The following is a 21,956-nucleotide window of genomic DNA, read 5'->3' on the forward strand; positions in this document are numbered from 1 at the left end:
ATCACAGAATGATGCGTTTTCAATATTTGCAATTTGGTCTGAACAATACTTTCTGCACAAGACCACCAATATACATGAAAGAACAAAGAAAATTGTTCGTATCTTGACCATAAATTCATGCAAGTGTCTCAGCTGGTGATCCTAAACTTAATAAGGTGCTTTTTATTTTGACCTGGCATTAGCCAAGACGTTTAGATTTTACTAAAATTCTATGTATAATCATATTCTTAGGGACATTGAGTCATTCCTCTTCATCCACTGCCTTTTTGTTGTCATTCACATTTATTCTTCCACCTACTACTGCATTCACCATGGGTAGCCACTTCAGTCACTGGCTAATTTCCTTATGAGTTACTGCTTTCTACTGTTTCACAAGACGCACTTCCACACATTCAGAAATTCCCATGAGTGCCATGGACCAAAATGACGATGCATGTGTTTGAGACCATAAAAGTTTTTGCTTATAGCCTCTATTTTTGTGCTTATTGTCAAGACCTTAGCAACTTCACCAACAATCTAGTTTTACAAATATCATGACAAAACCACCCAAGCATTGACAAAACCAAAAGGCTCATCGCAGACACTGGACCAATTGACTATACCAACGTTTTTTTTTTTAGTTTTTTTTTTTTTAGCACTTTACCTGACAAAAAACAAGCGGTTAAAGTGATGCGCATAATGTTAGTGAATTATGTTTTTAATGTTTCCTATCCAAAATGGTAATTGCAAAGTTAAAAACAAAGATTTCTGGTTAATAATTGTTGAGTTTCATAGATTTATAAAGCACATTGCTACCCGAAGGCCTACCAGCGCTGAAAGATGACGAAGGCATCACAGTGAGAATTTATGCTGGAAAGAGTAGAATCTTCAATTTACCTTGAAAAGAGTGTTTGAAATTGTCCATTCGAAATGAAAGGGGGAGGGAATTCCATATATTCGCTGCTTTGAATGTGAAGGACCTACCTCCCTATCTTGTTTTTTTAACACGGCATGTGTTAGGGCAGCAGATGAGGATCTAAGGGCTCTCTGGGGGGTGTAGGGTGTGATCATGTGCTTGATAAAAGAAGGTCCCCTATCATGAAGAGCTCGATGTACCATACACAAAGCTTTCAAATGAATCCTTTGCTGAATAGGATGCCAGTGGAGGGAGGCTAAGGCTGGTTTGGCCGATGCAGTTCTGGGGATGGCCGTGAGTAGCCGGGCTGCCGCAGTCTGCACTATCTGCAGTCTCCTTAATACACAGATGGGAGAACTCAGGAACAGCACGTTCCCTTAGTCTAGGCGGAATATGAGGGCTTGAATAATAAGTCTTTTGGCAAGAAAGGGGAGAGATTTGAACGTTTTTCTAGGCATTCTTAGAAGATTGAAGCAAGAAGCCGCTAATTTTTTTGCATGCTGTTCCATCGATAGACGGGAGTCCAGCCATACTCCTAGGCTTTTTATGGTTTCCTTTGCGGGAGGAAGTCTTTTCAATTCTTCTGGAATTGAGATGGGAGATTTAAGTAGGGAACAATTGCCAATTGGTGAAGGAGAAATGTCTCCAAAGCACCACTGTAAGGGAATCCACCAGAACTACTATTGATTTCAGACTCCTAACAGAATAAGTTAAACCGTACAGATTTTGTCAATTTGTTTTTGATTTTAAAAAAAATTGCATTTTAAGAGTTCAATGTTTTTTTGGGGGGGCTGTGGAGTAACCCAGTGTGATGAAAACCACTTATTCCAGCATAACCAAGGCACAGGTGGTGTCTCTTTCTACGGCTGCAAGTTGTTTGTCCAAGGGTTGCTTTCTCTTTTAATAAATGTTGAGCCAGAAAGCGTAATTCATTGACTTGAAAGAAACCATTAACTTGAGGAGATGAAAACCAGATTATCCCTTTACATCAAGCTCATCCGTAGTACAAAATGACTATTCATGGAGCAATAGATGTCCACTACGAGCTGGTTCTTGGTATAACATTTTTGCATGTTGACGGTACCTGGGTTTGTGTTTGTGTGAACAGCAGATTGCCAGTCATTATTGACATCGTACGTCTACATGTCTTTGAGTAGTATCAAAATGACATGGATGGAGTCAAAAGGTTTCTTGTGTATTCAAGTGGTTGGTAATCAGTTGAACAGGCTGAGAGTTTATTCTTGTATTTGTTACACTTCAAGAAACAGTGAAATAAACTGGGATGTGATTGACAACAGTGAATTCGGGTAGTTCACAGTAAAAAGGTAAGTATAGCCTAACCTATATAACTTGCTGTTCTCAAAAATGCCTCATAGCACTTGTAAACTTTTCATATACATATAACGGAGATTCAGAGTAAATAAACTTCATATGTAGCACCATACTCATTTTAAGGAGAAGGTTCAAATATATGCTCACTGAAAATTGCTAAAGAGAACTTAACCATAACAGACTGTCTTTTATGTGTGCAAACTTACTCTAGTTCCAAAAATAAATAACTTACAGATGTGGGTACATAATCCAATATTTTGTATCCTCCTTGTCTCTTATTGCCAACATATTTGCCAGAGAGAAGCTTGAAGATGTCTGCTTTTGTCTCAATTTGCCCACTTGGGCTTGGTGCCAGAGTCTTATAGTGGGGCCTCTAAAATTGTAACAGGACCAGGGCTCGAAAATCATAAAAATGTTACTGGACCTGAAGGTCGAGTAACTTAAAAAATCTACTCGACCTAACTGTAATGTACTTGACGGTAAACGGGTCTCAAATTATGTGATCCTAGGCAAATAGTTTACATTCACCTTTTTCTTAATTCTCACATATGATTGCACCTTCAAATATGTGAGCTCAGCATTTTTGTAGTACAAAAAAACTTTTGTTTCATATTGTTATCTAGACACAGTAACTTTCCAAGAAATGTCCAAAAACCCCTCCATTAACTTGCAGCTTTACTGATAAAACGATATACTGTATTAAGTCTGTGAAAATTGGGTTTCAGAAAACATATCCTTTGCACATCAACAGGTAAAAGTATTCCGATTTGTTTTCATCCAATTAAAATATTTTTTCATCACACAGATGTATAAAAAAAGGGCTTTCACAACTACTGAAATATATTTTGAAATGTTTGCACAGTTGACTTAGTCATTTAAATGTTGTGTGTTAGGAAAAACCTGACACCCTATATACTTTTATTTTACATTCTAAGCAGCAGGTCACACAGTTCACCTTACAAAGTTCTGCAGTCAGAAGGAAAATTAATTGTAAGAAAAACTTACTTTTGACCTGTGTCTGTGAACCCAGAGCAAATGTGACATAAGAACAAAATTTAAAGGCATCTTTTATTGCCCCTCAACTTTCCAACTGAACAGAACACCTGTTCAGTGTAAACTCACCTGAAGGGACGAGTAAGTATTAAAAATAGCTCGACCTGGTCAAATAAGACTTGCCATTGCGAGTAGTTGAGTGGATTTTTCGAGCCCTGAGGACATGAAAGGCAGCCACTGCATCCGGTTGGAAATTATTGTCTTCTGTATCGCCAGCAGGCCCATGGAGCGCATCTGGATTCACCATCACAATGGCGCAGGCACACACTGTTCTAGCTCAACGATCGAGAAACAGCCAGCTTGTGACTATAAAACAGCATCAGCAAATCAACAGTCAGGAAAAACATTGAACTATTAGTATGAACAAAGACAGAAAAGGTGTAATAAGAGAAAAGGCGTAGGGATTATAGTTAAGAGGCCCATGGGCAGACCAAAAGAGTGCACCTATGAGATTTGCTCCTGCTGCTCTGAAGGAGGGTGTGCGAACCAGCTTATTATAGTTAATATTTAGGTTACGTCATGATTTGTATAGAATCTAATGCCACAGTAAGCAAAGAACTGACTGATATATTAGGAGGTTAAACTGGGCTTTACTTTTCATGGAGTTTTTTTTATGTTACATTACCTAATGTCTGCTTTAAGTACGCAAGCATTCATGAAGTCCAAATTGGAATGGAGTGTGTTTTCAATACCAGTAGAGCAATTCGATAAGCCTAAGCGGATCCAAAATAAGAGCATGCTGGTGCCAAATATTGGGCAGTGCAGGCCACATCCTGCACTGGAAGCATGGTAGATGGTGGGGGACAGATGGGGAACTAAATGGTGGGGAACAAACATACAGAGGAGTGGGTAGTACAACAGAGGACAAACTAACACTGGAGAATACTTAAAATCCCTTCCACAAAATGCTGTGTTTTTCAGGATAGCCCACCTAGTAAATAGCTACTTTTACAAATAAATCCAACAACCATTGACTGAAAGTGGTTGACCAAAAGTCTTCTCTTCAATACTTTTTCTATGTTTATTGGTAAGTTGAGGTTTCAGGCAGCAGCTTCAGATGGTAGTAGACAAGACATAAAAAATGTGATAAATACAGGAATAAACGGTAGAGATCATCTTAAGTAAATGCCAGATTTGGTGGCTCGGTCAAATAGTTAATCGAATCAGTGTAGACCATACGGTCACAGATTTGAATCCCACTCTTTCCTTCTTATGTTGATAAAATGAGTACCTTTCAGTTGGGGAACAAACACTGATTATTCAGCGCCAAGATGTCAAAAGGGTGAATGTGTGCTGTGCTTTACAAATCCGATAATATATTGCCAAGAGAGCACGTTTTGTATTCCATTAAAAAAAAGTAATACCAAAGGAAAAATAGGAGGACACTAATGGTAACACCTGTGTGATTTCTGCAGTTTCAGTGGTCCCGTTTTCATTTTCAGGTTTTCTTACAAGCATATTTTTCTTTCTATGATGTTGGGTGGATGAACATTTTAGAGTTGCCTATAATGTTTATTGCTTTGAATGTTTGTGGTCAAGGGAATACATCTCTTTGTAATGCTGTTTAGCACTTACAGTGTAACTTATTGAATGAGTACTTTGACCTTAGTGTGTCTGTAGCTATGGTATGTGAATATATGATGTAATGTACTTTGTAGTGATTAGGGATACCCGTAATTGTAGTGGTGTGAATCTGAATTCCTTTGTGAATATAGGTGCAGTGGGTGCATCTGTGCCTGTAGTGTTTTTAATATAAAATCGGGGTTTATAGAGCGCAAGTTTTTTTTAATATCAAATCCGGGTTTATAGAGTGCAACTACTCACCCGTAAGGTTCTCAATGCGCAAAATTCTGTTGCTGCCTTTTTAGCTCTCACGTACAGACAGCTGTAGGTTTGTGTGCGATTTAATGTTAGCAATACACATATAATCATGCATTCAAACTATTCTCAAGAGGAGACTTTTGGTCAGTACCCTTCATTCGTTTTCAGAATGTTGTAATTGACTAAGTGAACTAGCTTTAACAAATGTGACACTCGGGTGCTCCACATTACCTTGCTGGTGCAAAGGTTATGAGCCTCTGACCAAGCGTAGAAAATCTTTCTGGTACGCACACCAGAAGGATTTTCTTCCCTTGCCTCCTGAGATTTTCGGCTCTGACATTACACTGGTTAAAAAAGAAAGTAGTTCGTGCCATAGGGCCATTAATGCTTTCACATTCATCATTGCTATGGTCTATATCTCAGCAGCCCGAGCACTGATCAGTGTGGGAGTCGTACTGTTGGAAAGGTGACAATGTCTCTATCCAGCAATTACCTCTCCCTATATTTACCCACTAGACACAATTGATTTTGTTAGTAGGAAGGGGCCCTCTCCGAATGAGGAAGTAACCCCGTGGTGGGGTTATTAGACAGTTTATCCCTATTCTACCTGACACCCCTCTTCCAAACCCCAGGGTAGACACATACTATGGCACCAGAGATATTAATAAGAGAAAGGAGTTGGTCCGTCTCACCTTGACCCTACTGCTCTAAAGGGCACCACAGTCATCCTGTGCCCTGACCAGTGGGCAGGTTGGGGCATAACCCAATCTGTCTTCCCCAGAGGTGCAAAGGTTCCACCAGGGATACAGTTAAGAAAAATTGGCATTTGTTGTCCCATCCTGGCATCAGGCCATAATCCCTACCCCTAGATTCCTTGGAGTCTTGGTCTTCCCAGCCCCCCCCCCCTGTTCCCCCCCAAACCACCTCCCTCTCTTTCCCACCCTCTTCAGGGGTAATATTGGAGGGTTGTCTATAATGTGCTGCAGGGTGGGGAGAGAGCATACTGGTTGCCAAGGATAGATTTATTTTTTTGGAATGGGTTGGGGGCCCATCCCAGCATCAGGCCACACCACTGCCCCTAAAGCCCCAACTGCGTACTGACCCCTTCAAACCCCACCCAGGTTCTAGAGAATCCCTGTCCAGATGGCAAGCAAGAGGAGATTTACCTTGAACACAGTTTTGACATATATTGCTGCAGAGATGGTATTAAACCTACTCCTACCAATCCTGCCTTCCCTAGGTCGCAAACAACCTGGTGCCCAAAATGGGGAGGTGATAGTACCAGGATAGGCAGGCCCGCACCTCATTTTGTTTCTCACTTTTTTCCCCTGATGGTGTCATGGGCTTTCACCTCCAGCTCCCTACATCCCCTGTGCTGTTCTTTGGGCTAGCAGACAGATGGTAAACACCCAGTTCTGCCATCTTAAGGGATTGAAAGCCTATCAGACTAAAAGAGAAGTGAGGGGAAAAAATGTGATGTGGTCTGGAACATCATGCCATTGGGCCCCGCTCCCTGCCACCAGATAGTATGTATGTCTGACCCCAGGGGAGGCAGATTTGGGAGTTTTCTCCCTTTCTTCCAATGTGTGTATCAAAACTACGCCTAAAGAAATACCAATTTCCTCTCATTTGTCACAGATAATGTCTTCAGTATTTGGGCTCTGGGTCAAGCAGTAAGTAGGGAACTCTCCCAACCCTGGGTATTTCTAAAACCTAGAGACTGAAATGAATAGAGGACGGTATGGTTTGCATAAATCCAATCACATTTTCATACCCAGTATTCCACGTGAGAGTCAATGTATTGGCTAAAAAAAATCCTATTCTTACCATAATTGTGTGACAGACTACTGTGGAATTGCAAGCCAGTGGCCTAACAACCCTGCATTCCAGCGGTTCTCCTGATTGAAACGCTGCCTCTCTCATATATGGGTGGATCTAACACACATCATAGGAATAGTCAAAAACCATGTGAAGACCTAATTGACACCATAGTGACTTTTCACAGTTCAGGGTTTTACTATTTCCTATTGCGAGCAACAGACCCAGCCACGCAAGTGGTGTACACTTTTTATCAGAGGTGTGGGAATGCTGAGTGGTGGACGTTTTGTGGACCCCTGCAGATTTTGGTACTTTCTCTCTGAAGTGTGAAGAAAATATGCGATTTTATCCAGACTTAAATTTGCATGGCATTCTGAGTTAAAAAAAAAAAAAAAAAACATAGTGGGATCCTGACAGGTCACGCCACCCTGGACTCCTTAGAGTGTCTAGTTTTCAAAAGTGTCTAGTTCTGGTAGGTGTCCTGGGAACTGGCTGAGTCCAGGACCACGTAGTGCAGCCACCCGCATTGTCAGAATAGGTGAATTTAAAAGGCAAAATGTTAAGGTTTTCTTTTTGTATTGTGGGTATTTTCCCATCACTTGTGAAAGGCTCAGTCACGCCAGTAGCACACTGTTTTTAAAGGGAGAGGTATGTGAATATAAAATAATAAACAATTTATTTTCAGTTGAATTTCTATCAATCTTTGCCTTTCAAATAGAAGTCAGTGTGTAAGAGTAAAAATACATGCTGCCTGACTTATATGAAGGCATGGACAGCTCTGAATTCAGAGTTGTACAAATAACCACTATTCCTAAGCTCATTTTGGGTATATTTAAAATAATGCGTAGGTTTTGTTCCTGGGCATTGTGCTTTTGGACAAAAAAGTGCTTTATACCCCTGCAACAAGTGGAAGCTGATGGCTGTAATGCAATCACCCGTCGAGACATTAACAATACAGATGAAAACATTATCACTTATTTCTATTTTTCCTACTTGGTTTCATTCTTATTTATTTCAAATGGAAAACCATCAGCGATTTACACAAATGACCATTTGCAGAATTCTGAGTTTTGTCTACTTTTTAGAAATGTATTGCTTTCCAACTTTACCCACGGGTTTCACGCATATTCCCACACCAAACTGCAGGAAAAAATGAAAAAAATCTACATCCACTTAGAAGATGCAAAAACTGTGAGGGAAAATATCATTTTTACAACTCTTTCTGTTTCTGAGAGCATGGAAGAGGGTAATCTTAGCACAGAAAGTCCTTTGTTGGTTCTGTTCTTGGAAATACTCACCTTTTATTGCACAGTACTTTCTTTCCATTTTTTGCAACAACAAAAAATAATAATTTGATATATTTTGCTTAGTTTCTTGGTTCCTTCGATGGAAATCCACAAACACTAGGTACCTTTTTAATATTCAGCATGTGAGAAGAGGAGGTAAATTTGGCCTGAATGCCATTAGTTTAAAAAAATAAAATATGAAGGCTTAGGATCAAACTGGCCCAAACATCAAACAACTGCTCAGTGGAAGGAGGTGGTTGAGGGCTCCGCACTTATGGGGTTAAAGCAGTGGTATTTAGTGAAATGTTGCTTGGTTCTTTAAGCAGTCCTCTATGGCAACCTGTTCACTGCCTGCTGCACCCTGCCTTCTGGTTGTCTTTACCCCAACCCCTAAGCCTCCTACATGCCCCCACATCCAGTTCATTCCCACATCTCATTCTTGATGTGCACATGCACAGTGGCCATTTTGGAAGGGAGTTTATTTGATAGTCCTTTACAAGATGGCTGCTATGCATGTGTGTACACTCATGATCATGAGGGCATCTGTTGGGGGCTGGCTGAGGAGGGGAAAGGATAGGGTAGGGCAGGATCACAAAAATTACATTGGCAAACCCTGTTGGTTGATCATCAGTAGCAAAGGCAAGATGTATTGATTTTGTTGATGCTCGTTATAAGATCGGTTTGCTGCAGGGCACCAGGTGTTTCACTTTTTTGTGTTCTTAGGCTGCGTGACAGCTGAACGCCAAGGGAAGTGAGATAGAGTGTAATGTAGGCTGAAGAGATCAGCTTGCAAAGCTCCGAGCCTGATTAATCTTCTCATCATGCAGGGGACTGTATGGCACGCAGTAAAGCACTGGGATTTCAGAAGCAGCCGAGCTGGTTGTCCCTTGCACTTTCCTGCAGATTGCGAGCAAGACCTGTGCATTGAAGTATGTCGAGGCCAGCATTTCTTTACATGGTGTATGGTAGAAAGGAAGTGCATTATAAAAGATGTTTTGCTCACTGCTGCTTTACAACATGTTTACCTTTTTAGAGGTGTTGATGTGGAATGTCATCAGCTTGCGAGTACTGAACCTAAAGGTGTTAATGCATCCAACTACACTGGCATTAATCATAGCTGACGATCTTTGTGATTTCTTGGAATCTTTTTTTCCACCACTCTGGGATATGTTGTAAGTTTGAAGTGCTTGTCCATCATTTTGTGTTAGAAAAATGTATTTGCAGTACTGTCTCTTCAGAATGAATAGCGTGCTGTGGTGTTTCATTACTCACAGACACAGCATTTTGGGTGGTCCTTATCTGTCAACTTGCCCCATTTAGCCATGAAATAAAGAAATAAAAAATAGTCAGTTTCAAACTTCTGCTGTATTGCATTTACAGGGAGTGCAGAATTATTAGGCAAGTTGTATTTTTGAGGATTAATTTTATTATTGAACAACAACCATGTTCTCAATGAACCCAAAAAACTCATTAATATCAAAGCTGAATATTTTTAGAAGTAGTTTTTAGTTTGTTTTTAGTTTTAGCTATGTTAGGGGGATATCTGTGTGTGCAGGTGACTATTACTGTGCATAATTATTAGGCAACTTAACAAAAAAAAATATATACCCATTTCAATTATTTATTATTACCAGTGAAACCAATATAACATCTCAACATTCACAAATATACATTTCTGACATTCAAAAACAAAACAAAAACAAATCAGTGACCAATATAGCCACCTTTCTTTGCAACGACACTCAAGAGCCTGCCATCCATGGATTCTGTCAGTGTTTTGATCTGTTCACCATCAACATTGCGTGCAGCAGCAACCACAGCCTCCCAGACACTGTTCAGAGAGGTGTACTGTTTTCCCTCCTTGTAAATCTCACATTTGATGATGGACCACAGGTTCTCAATGGGGTTCAGATCAGGTGAACAAGGAGGCCATGTCATTAGATTTTCTTCTTTTATACCCTTTCTTGCCAGCCACGCTGTGGAGTACTTGGACGCGTGTGATGGAGCATTGTCCTGCATGAAAATCATGTTTTTCTTGAAGGATGCAGACTTCTTCCTGTACCACTGCTTGAAGAAGGTGTCTTCCAGGAACTGGCAGTAGGACTGGGAGTTGAGCTTGACTCCATCCTCAACCCGAAAAGGCCCCACAAGCTCATCTTTGATGATACAAGCCCAAACCAGTACTCCACCTCCACCTTGCTGGCGTCTGAGTCGGACTGGAGCTCTCTGCCCTTTACCAATCCAGCCACGGGCCCATCCATCTGGCCCATCAAGACTCACTCTCATTTCATCAGTCCATAAAACCTTAGAAAAATCAGTCTTGAGATATTTCTTGGCCCAGTCTTGACGTTTCAGCTTGTGTGTCTTGTTCAGTGGTGGTCGTCTTTCAGCCTTTCTTACCTTGGCCATGTCTCTGAGTATTGCACACCTTGTGCTTTTGGGCACTCCAGTGATGTTGCAGCTCTGAAATATGGCCAAACTGGTGGCAAGTGGCATCGTGGCAGCTGCACGCTTGACTTTTCTCAGTTCATGGGCAGTTATTTTGCGCCTTGGTTTTTCCACACGCTTCTTGCGACCCTGTTGACTATTTTGAATGAAACGCTTGATTGTTCGATGATCACGCTTCAGAAGCTTTGCAATTTTAAGAGTGCTGCATCCCTCTGCAAGATATCTCACTATTTTGGACTTTTCTGAGCCTGTCAAGTCCTTCTTTTGACCCATTTTGCCTAAGAAAAGGAAGTTGCCTAATAATTATGCACACCTGATATAGGGTGTTGATGTCATTAGACCACACCCCTTCTCATTACAGAGATGCACATCACCTAATATGCTTAATTGGTAGTAAGCTTTCGAGCCTATACAGCTTGGAGTAAGACAACATGCATAAAGAGGATGATGTGGTCAAAATACTAATTTGCCTAATAATTCTGCACTCCCTGTATATAGTTCTTGCTACCCCTACTTGAGGTGCTGAAGCACTTCCCCAAATGGGTAGCATACTACATGTTGTAGGGGGTATGATAGGAAGGTGTATTTGTTTTGATCCTTTTGTTGTAAGTCTAGTCATGTATTGAGTGCGGTCTACTGAGGTGTGGCTTTCGTGTTCTGTGATGCAACGTCTAGCAGTGTGGTGGATGATGAAGTGTGAGAGATGCACAGTTTTATGGTTTTCAGTATGCTGGTAGCTTTGAACAGCTCTGCAGGTCTCTTTGTGGATTTTTTTTTTATTAATTATCTTCTTAGCTGGTTATTGCACTGGATTGTTGAGTCTGAGATTTTGTGTATAATTGTGGTCCTGAGTTGACATAGCAGGAAGGAGAGAGAAGTGAGTGAAGAGATCTGTTGAGATTGGCATTGTTATGATCATTCCATATGAGTGTCATTGTGAGATGTTAAGAAGTGGTCACAGTGTATGGATATTTGGGACCTGCAGTGGTGGACTATAATAAAGTCCTCAAAATTGACCAACACTGTGTGATAAATCTCTTTTTAGTTATTCCGTGCCTCTTCACTGGGTGAGGTCTGTCTTTTTTGGGCTGTACTAACAATGGGCAACCCTCATAACAGATATGTCTTATGAGAATGTAAGAAGTATGAGTTACAAGTTGCAGATGACTGCTGGGTATTATTGTCTTAGTATTATTGTAGGCCATAACTGTTATATATGCAAGTACATAACTATATAATGCCATGGCAAACTGTAGGTCAGCCCTTCATAGTTTACCTGCATATTGAAAGTAGTTTGCTGATTGGGTTGTTTCCAACCTGTGGATTGTAAGCAAAATATTGTTCTTGAGGGAGCGATTATCTTTCTGGGCTCTTTTGCTGAGATTTCGGATGGAGCCATTATCTAGGAAATAGGTGTGTTTTCAGCTGACTTCAGAACTGTATATGCTCCTGGTTGCTTTTAATGCTGGATGGGTGTAAGTTCCAGAACTTAGTGGCTGGAACGGAGGAAGCAGTACCTCCTACTGGCAGGTCAGAAATTGCAGACATAGTGAGAACTTGATTTGTCTTAGATAAAACAATTGAACTAGAAGTTACCTTAGATTGCAGTGGAAAACTGCTTGTTCCAATGCCTGTGTTATAGCTGCAAAATACCTATTACAAGGTGTACGATCATGCTTTACAAGTATCCACAGATGAACACCTTTGCACTGTACTAGATTGTGGCATGAAGACTGTTCGCTGGGGAGCTATTTCTTCCAGGCTAATATTCAGTGTGTATTTTATCTGTTTGCAATCTCACCCTTACTACCAAGTTTTAGCCCGATTGTAAGTGCTCCTGACTTTAGCAAGGAATTAAAGCATATTGCCCATTAGCACGCAATTTGGTCACATCGTGAGGCTGGGACTAGAAGGGTCTTGTGGATCCACAGTTTGTTTGCCAACTGGGTTAAAACTGGGCTGATGTGGTACTGATATCGCTGTTAAACAAAAGCAACCCAAATGTGCATGCATGCTTTGATATTTAGACAAACCATACAGTGAGGTACTGATTGCAAGGCCCAGGGGCTGCGCTCCACATGGAAATATCACTGTGTTGGGGGACCTACCAAGATTTTTTTAATGCATTTATACCAGCATATTTTAATAAAGTGGTAAAGCTGGGATTAGATGCCTAGACCCACAGGTTCATGTAAAAAATGTACACATTGCACCTCATTTAGTGGTGTGATTAGGGCTGTCTATCCGTCCATCCCCATGGCTTACCAGTTGAGTTTTTTTTTTTTTTTAATAGCATTCCATAACTCAAATGGTGCTCCATCTAGGTTTGCCCCTTGTTTGCTGATAAGGGAGTATGGGCAGAAGCATATTTGGAGTATTTTTCTTTGTGTCCTGGTGCTTTAGGTTGTCACTAGGCAGTATTGGTGGCAGATAATGTCATTTACTAATGTCAATGAACTGGTGTGAATAAAAAACACTCTTGGGAATATGTCATTGGTGTTTATTTCAGACTGAAGATTAAAGGTCTTGTCATGTTTCTCAGATAAGCACACGGGGAGTATGATTTGCCCAAGACTAAACTCTTTGGTATAGTAGGAGACTTGAGACTGCAGCACAGTGCTGCTTGCTGGAAAGGGTATAACTTTACAAACATTCTGTGTTTTGGGGAGTAGACCAAGTAACTGGGTGCTGTCTGTGCCCCTCTCCTTCTATACCCTCATGTGCCACACGCTTAATAGAAGCCTTCAGCTTAATTTTAAAGTCTCCCAAGCTTAGCAAAAAATGAGAGCAGGGGAAGAAGTTCAAAATGTGAGTGATTAGTTTGTGGGTTTCTTTAAGCGCACAGTTACCCGAAAGGGTCTCCTTATACTACGCAGAAGACACCAAAACAGGACAACAATAAGAGTACCAGAGAACACTAAGGCCCTGATTACGTCCTTGGCGGATAGGATACTCTGTTACAAACGTGACATATCCCAACCGCTGTTTTACAAGTTTCATAGGATATAATGGAACTTGTAATACGGAGGGCAGGATATCATTCACGTTTGTGATAGAGAATCCCATTCGCCAAGGTAATCCGGACCTAAGTTGAGTAAATAAAAAAAATTTCAGGTTTTTTTTTTTTTTTTTTTTTAAATAGAACAATAAAAAGTCAATTGATTTCGGAGGTTTGAGGGATGTTTGTTCAATAACTTAGGTGGTCCTACTCTTTGCTTATGAATCTTGAGTAACAGAAGAAAGTTAGCAGTAGAGGAGTGTATTGTGCAGGAATATATCTTTTGGGTTTCTGTTGAATGCAGGTGGCGTCTGTGCTATAAAAGATTTGATGATAAGAACAGAGGGCTTTAAAGGCAATGTGTGAGCCACTGAAGCTCATCGAAGAGGCAAAACTTAAGAAAAGTGGGGAAGATAAAAAGTCCTGCTGCATTCTGGACCAGTAGAAGCTAAGTGGGAAGGTAGCGAGTCCGACCCCTGTATAAAGAATTGATATTAACCATGCAAGAGAGAATGAAGAGCACGAGATTAATAACCGAAGGGCAAAAGAATCGGCCAAACAAGAAAGTTTAGATTAAAAACCATTTATTCTTGTTCCGTAGTTTACAGCTAGCCCACTAGAACACTACTGGGGTGGGAGTGAAGCTTATGGCAAGGCCATGAACTACTCTTCCCAGGGAAATGTTACTGTGCTGTGGGCCCTCCCCAGATTCACAATACAGTGCTTCGATCCAACATATTTCAGTAAAGTGATAAAGCTGGGGTTAGACCTCAAGTCTCCCTTGGTCCATTGCTAAACATACGAGCAGGACCACTAATGGTGGTGTCTCCTCCACCCCAATGAATTAACCACCATGGGATGGGTCAGTGTTTTTATAGCACTTTCTGCCTGTACTCTACCTATGTCTAAGCCCCTCCAATATTTTTGTATAACGGGAAAATGGCATAAGTAGATTGGGAGATGTTCTCTTAAAGTCCTTAAGTAATAGGTGGCTACTGGGCTGTATCTGTGGTGGACGCAGTCGTTTACCGCATTGATCAGATCTGACTCTTTCATTCTATTTGCATAACCAAAGGAAAGGAAAGGCCTTTAAGAGATGTGCAAATAACCTCTTCTTCTCAACACCTGATCTTGTGCCTATTTTGGAAATACAAAGGTTTTCTTGATACCTATTTTTGACTCTTTATATTTCACCAAATGAATTGCTGTATGCCAGGTATAGAATGAAAACCCATTGCAAGGTGCAGCTCATTTATTGGCTCTGGCTACCTAGGGTTCTTGATGAACCTACAAGCCCCATATATCCCCACAACCAGAATAGTCCGGCAGATGTAACAGTATATTGCTTTCAAAAATCTGACATCACAGTAAAAAGTTAGAGTAAAACGTGAAGAAAAATTGCAGTTTTTTTTTTTACCTCCATTTCAATTTTTTTTTTTTTATTTCAGCTGTTATTTTCTATAGGAAAACCTTGTAGGATCTACACAAATGACTCCTTGCTGAATTCAAAATGTTGTCTACTTTTCAGAAATGTTTAGCTTTCAGGGATCCAGCATTGACTTCACACCCATTTCTGTCACTAACTGGAAGGAGGCTAAATGCACAAAAAATAGTACAAATGGGTTATGTCCCAGTAAAATGCCAAAATTGTGTTGAAAAATGTGGTTTTCTGATTCAAGTCTGCCTGTTCCTGAAAGCTGGGAAGCTGGTGATTTGAGCACTGCAAACCCTTTGTTGATGCCATTTTTAGGGGGAAAAACACAAGCCTTATTCTGCAGCCCTTTTTCCCTTTTTTTTTTTTTTAAATGAAAATGTTGCTGTATTTTTGCTAATTTCTTGGTCTCCTTCAGGGGATCCCACAAACTGTGGGTACCTCTAGAATCCCTAGGATGTTGGGGAAAAAAGGACGCAAATTTGGCATGGGAAGCTTATGTGGACAAAAAGTTTTGAGGGACTAAGTGCAAACCGCCCCAAATAGCCAAAAAAAGGCCTGGCAGCGAAGGGGTCAGAAGGACCTGATTTCGAGGATGCGATTACAGGATAATACTACAAAATTGCGCTCTGTGACTTGTAGTCACATTGCACTTCAAGAGACGCCTTCTGTTGTATCCCTGTAAGAAAAGTGTTGTGTACAGAGATAATGGAAAGTTGGCCACCCTACCTCCACCCTTTGCTTCTTCCCAGCTCTGTAGTGGCAGCAGTATGGCTGAGTGGTGGGGAGACTGCCGAATGATTGGTGGGCCCCCACATCACCGCCTTGTAATATAAGGGCAGCTCAGTGGGTCCTTGACAGTTGGTGGTGCGGGTGGGTGCAAAGGAAACTGTACATTACATAAATACTCATGTTTTCTTTTTTTTTTTCGTTTCGCTGCTTTCTTACGTGTAACGCGGACTTAGATACTTCCGAATGTAGGTGAAAATCTTTATGCCCCTTTACCTACTCTGTTCCAGAAATATTATTGTCCATATCTGATTTTCAGGCCATGTTGACAGATCGCCGGACTCGCACCCTCAGGCGAGATGTAGCTGGTAAAGCAGTCTCTTATTTTCCGAAAAGAATTCGCTCTGCTGACAGTGTGGTGATTTATATACCACCTGCAGCAACTGATATCTGAGCGGGGAACAGTGCAGTGGTTGGGCCCCTGAAGCAGCCGATGTCTTCAAACACGGGCTCGTAAGAAAGGGGACGCCTGTGCCTCCTTTACTTCCTGCCGCTCCGCGCTAGTGTCGTAAGATTGCAAAGTTCCTATGACGTTGCTGGACCTGAAGTCCCCTCTACTGGTCAGCGCGAGTAGAGGCCCGCGTGGGTGGCTTTTGGCGGCTAGCAGTGGCGGGAGCATCCCGACCTGGGAAGACAAGTCCGAGCCACAGCATCAACATTGAAGAATGTACTTACAGGCGTATGCCCATTAAAAAAAAATAAAAACATGTTGTCGCCCAAATAAACTGCAGCGTGGTCTTCGCTAGGGTTCGGATGGAGTTATAATACCGCAACAAAGCGCACGGTGGCGCAGTTGTTCCATTGATGCTCTAGCCTGGACGACCCAATGTAGCCTAGTTTTGGCTCTTTGCTTGCGACATATAATGAATAACGGAATTAACAGTATATGGATCATGCCAATGAAAGACCACCTCAGGCCTGAAATCGTTGCAGTTGAACCTGGAGATCTCCTCGCCCACTTGTCTTTAGTGTGCATGTGCCTTGCAGCAGCGACGGAGCAGGACTCTTCAAGACAAATCCAGAATCTCCCACTTTGCTGTACAGGTTTTCGCCCCATTATTCTACTGCCACACATCATGCATACTCCCAGCCCCATGGCACGTCTTGCAGGCATGGACTTAGTTTACAGAAGGGCATATGTCATGGTAAATAGTGATTAGCCCTTTATCTGCTTTTTGAGAGGCATTCGGAGTAATTGCCAGTTTCATACATGTAGAATAGGTCTGCTTAAGTAGCAACCTCTTAATTTGAAAGAAAGTTAATTGAAAGGAGGGTAAACGTACACGCATGGGGACAAAGGCCCCCTCTACCCCTGTTTTGTATTGCACACAATTTTCCACTAATAAGGCATGTATGCGTTTTCAGTAGTCCAGGGTACAACTTTCAATTCTTCTGTAATTAGTTTGATAAGTATATCCTTCACCAAGTTTACGAAGTTGATGGGTAAAGCACACATGCTAGCGTCTAATACAAAGCAAAAATACATAAATTAAAAAATCGTATACCCCAATAAAAATGTTACAACTGATTTATAACCTGTTATTGTTCGTGTAAAATTGCCTTTTATGCGCATATTACCAACCTGCAGGAGCGCCACTCTTCATTATCGGAAGAAACATTAACAGAGATAAAATTAAAAGGAGCATGGAAACAATCCCATGTTAATTGTTTTTTCATCTCTGCCTCATAGTGGCCCAAATCATAGAACTCCTTTTTTGGGTGGACGAAACCTGGTTCCCACCCTTGGACCGAACCGAGCTTTAGGCCTTGGGGCTTAAAAACAGATGATATTTTAGCAGTATTCATGCAGGCTTTTAACATCGTCGTTGCAATCTTCTTACATTGATCTTTTTGATGCTTTGCCCTTATTAACATGGATAGGTTTTGACATTAGTTATAAATAAGGGAGTAATTGCCACTGTTTTCAGCATGCAACACCTGGGTCTACATTAGAGTCGGGGGGGGGGGGGGGGAATGACGCCTGGTCCCTGTAGACAAATACATCTGGTTTAAAAACAGCTGTACGTTAGCACCCCTCTTATTTTCTCTCTGCACAACTGACCTGGGACAGGCCTTAGCTCATGGACACTCATGTCTGCCCAAACTAGCTAGCCAAGTCGTGTCGTATTGTAATCTTAATACTCAGCATTTCCATATTTCTGGCTCAGTATTGATTCAAGCAGCTCGGTTATGGCCAAATGGACCCCGCTGGAATCATTTTTAGGCTTTAAAGACGAAATTCTTATGTCCTAGATGCCTTAGTATGCACCGAGATGTTTGACCCCAAGCTGTGAAACCTGTTTTCCTGATTGCAGTCGCTCCTGTGCCAAGTGTCCAGGAACTCCTTCTGCTGTCTAAGCCCTGTATACATTTTTCCCGAGGCAAGTTGACCCTGCCCACTCAAAGTTCCAGCCCAGTGTGATAACGCAGTTTGATGTGGCTCGGTCAGTAACTCTACCAACTAGCTATCCGCCTTGTCGCCCTTACGAGGATAAGAAATGTTGCACCAGCTGACTCCTAAACATGCATGTAGCTTTTACGTAGATATGACCTAAGGGGTGTTCTTATTTGACCAGTTGCTAGTTGAGTTTGTGGGGCAGTAAGAAGGAACAGTGATTCACGTACGTGTCAATTCGCCATGGATTTGTCTTTGTATGAAGATCTGCTGCACTCTGGTGAGGGAAAACCTTTCTGAGAAAATTAGCGTTCTCGTGAATTGACTAAGGCTACTTTCTAGGTTATCTTTGAAGGGTACTCTCACCAATAATTGGCTCTCGCCTTAGCGGAGTTGTAACGGGAACACCAAGTGGAATACGGGGGTTCCACTTTTATGCACAGCTGGCAGCCAGGTGATGTGTATCCACTGTCTGAAACTGCAACTTGTTTATGTCCGTTCGATTTTCAAGTGTCCTTTCAATGCAGTTCTCTATACACAGCTATGTCACAGCAGGGTCATCACTATCTTGACACACCCACAATACATGCACAAATATGTTTGGTTTCTGCACCTGGTTATCATTTCCCCAATTGACGGAGTAATACACCAAAGACAAAAGGTCAGGCCTCACCCAAAGACTTCCTTATCTTTGACAACCGTCTGCCGTCTCACCTCTCACTCCACCGCATGGCGGTGTTTCTGAAAGACCAATTAGCATCTCCTTTCTAACAAAAGGCCCCATATAATCTCTAAATGTCCCCTGTTTTCCCTCCCTTTACTTCAGTGTCTGTTTGCTCTCTGTAGATACAAGAATTTGAGCACTTCCACTGTCTAGGAGCACAGTCCTCACTTCCATCGGGTGTAAGTCTAGGCCAGGGTTATCTACAAATGATTCTTCTTGCCTCTGTTAATAATCTCTGGCTCACTCACACACACACAATTCATTTACCGCATTGGCTACACATATCGGGACGTTTAACGTGCACTCAGGATGTTAGTCTAATCTCTCAATTTATTCTGAATACAAGGTATGGACCACCATCTCTCTACATGGTAATCCCACAACAATGACAGTAGTCCATGGTCAGTAAATTGAGGACTGCTTGCTGCACCCTTCCAGTTCGCAGTACAGTTCCTGTACCTACTCAGGAAAACGCCTGGGTCCCTCTGCACATGGCATGACCTCAGGGCCAAAAATCAAAAAGTCAGGACACCTGATACACACACATAACAAAGGTAAATATGCCTATTCACAAAGCACAGTCCCATCCCAACATTTATTCTTGTGTTAAGGTTGCAGTGTTGCGGCATTATAACTTGTTTTGTTGGAATTTTGATATACTTTTCTGTTTATTCCTTTGACGTTGCTTCTCTATTCTTGTTGCCTCAGAAAAGTGTGGAACAATGAACTAGTTTGGTGCCTTATGTGGCTCAGCCATTTCAACTGGTGGAAAAGCAAAGCCACAGCAATAGCTGCTTATGGGCCATGTAGTTGCATTAAGGAGCTGTTGCTCTGAGAAACGTTTCTGGTTCCATTCAGGTCCTTGGGGATATTCAAAGATGAAAAATCAGTGTTAGTGAGTAACCTCCTAAAACAACATTTCTGAAAGCAATTAAATTTTTGACCATGCATGGTATAATTCATTATGTTGATTTGAAGTGGAACAGCTTCTTATTTATACCTGTAATGTTAGGATTATACATGTAATTCAGGTGCTTTGCCAGAGCTGCAGTCAGTCCACTGTATTGAAATGTGTGTTGACAGTCGGTGAAGACGTTGGCATAGTTGTGCCCCCTTTTCTAACCTAGTGATTAAGTGGACAACTAGATCATCGCTACTTTACATGCAGCAGGGGCTCTGAACCTCAGGATGCTGTGCAGTGAGAATAGTAGGTTATCCGGGTTACTTTACAGGGAGTGCAGAATTATTAGGCAAATGAGTATTTTGACCACATCATCCTCTTTATGCATGTTGTCTTACTCCAAGCTGTATAGGCTCGAAAGCCTACTACCAATTAAGCATATTAGGTGATGTGCATCTCTGTAATGAGAAGGGGTGTGGTCTAATGACATCAACACCCTATATCAGGTGTGCATAATTATTAGGCAACTTCCTTTCCTTTGGCAAAATGGGTCAAAAGAAGGACTTGACAGGCTCAGAAAAGTAAAAAATAGTGAGATATCTTGCAGAGGGATGCAGCACTCTTAAAATTGCAAAGCTTCTGAAGCGTGATCATCGAACAATCAAGCGTTTCATTCAAAATAGTCAACAGGGTCGCAAGAAGCGTGTGGAAAAACCAAGGCGCAAAATAACTGCCCATGAACTGAGAAAAGTCAAGCGTGCAGCTGCCACGATGCCACTTGCCACCAGTTTGGCCATATTTCAGAGCTGCAACATCACTGGAGTGCCCAAAAGCACAAGGTGTGCAATACTCAGAGACATGGCCAAGGTAAGAAAGGCTGAAAGACGACCACCACTGAACAAGACACACAAGCTGAAACGTCAAGACTGGGCCAAGAAATATCTCAAGACTGATTTTTCAAAGGTTTTATGGACTGATGAAATGAGAGTGAGTCTTGATGGGCCAGATGGATGGGCCCGTGGCTGGATTGGTAAAGGGCAGAGAGCTCCAGTCCGACTCAGACGCCAGCAAGGTGGAGGTGGAGTACTGGTTTGGGCTGGTATCATCAAAGATGAGCTTGTGGGGTCTTTTCGGGTTGAGGATGGAGTCAAGCTCAACTCCCAGTCCTACTGCCAGTTCCTGGAAGACACCTTCTTCAAGCAGTGGTACAGGAAGAAGTCTGCATCCTTCAAGAAAAACATGATTTTCATGCAGGGCAATGCTCCATCACACGCGTCCAAGTACTCCACAGCGTGGCTGGCAAGAAAGGGTATAAAAGAAGGAAATCTAATGACATGGCCTCCTTGTTCACCTGATCTGAACCCCATTGAGAACCTGTGGTCCATCATCAAATGTGAGATTTACAAGGAGGGAAAACAGTACACCTCTCTGAACAGTGGCTGGGAGGCTGTGGTTGCTGCTGCACGCAATGTTGATGGTGAACAGATCAAAACACTGACAGAATCCATGGATGGCAGGCTTTTGAGTGTCCTTGCAAAGAAAGGTGGCTATATTGGTCACTGATTTGTTTTTGTTTTGTTTTTGAATGTCAGAAATGTATATTTGTGAATGTTGAGATGTTATATTGGTTTCACTGGTAATAATAAATAATTGAAATGGGTATATATTTGTTTTTTGTTAAGTTGCCTAATAATTATGCACAGTAATAGTCACCTGCACACACAGATATCCCCCTAACATAGCTAAAACTAAAAACAAACTAAAAACTACTTCCAAAAATATTCAGCTTTGATATTAATGAGTTTTTTGGGTTCATTGAGAACATGGTTGTTGTTCAATAATAAAATTAATCCTCAAAAATACAACTTGCCTAATAATTCTGCACTCCCTGTAGTGAGCGGTTATTGGCTTAAACCAAGGGTTCATTCACTAAAGAATCATCTGTGGGGAAATAATGCGAATATAAACCAGTCTGCCTACAGAGGGCGCTCAGGGATTGCTTGATAACTCCTACTTGGCAAAAGCAAGCTTTGGACGAGATTTCGTTTTGATTTAGAGTGACTC

General features: G+C 41.6%; 1 protein-coding gene across 1 annotated transcript in view; it reads left to right on the forward strand.

Moving 5' to 3' along the window:
• Window positions 1-21,956, forward strand: part of ABL2 (ABL proto-oncogene 2, non-receptor tyrosine kinase) — a 255,078-nt gene that overhangs the window by 24,690 nt on the left and 208,432 nt on the right. The gene's annotated exons all lie outside the window — the stretch shown is intronic.

This window comes from Pleurodeles waltl, chromosome 4_2, assembly GCF_031143425.1.
Source record: "Pleurodeles waltl isolate 20211129_DDA chromosome 4_2, aPleWal1.hap1.20221129, whole genome shotgun sequence".
NCBI lineage: Eukaryota > Metazoa > Chordata > Amphibia > Caudata > Salamandridae > Pleurodeles > Pleurodeles waltl.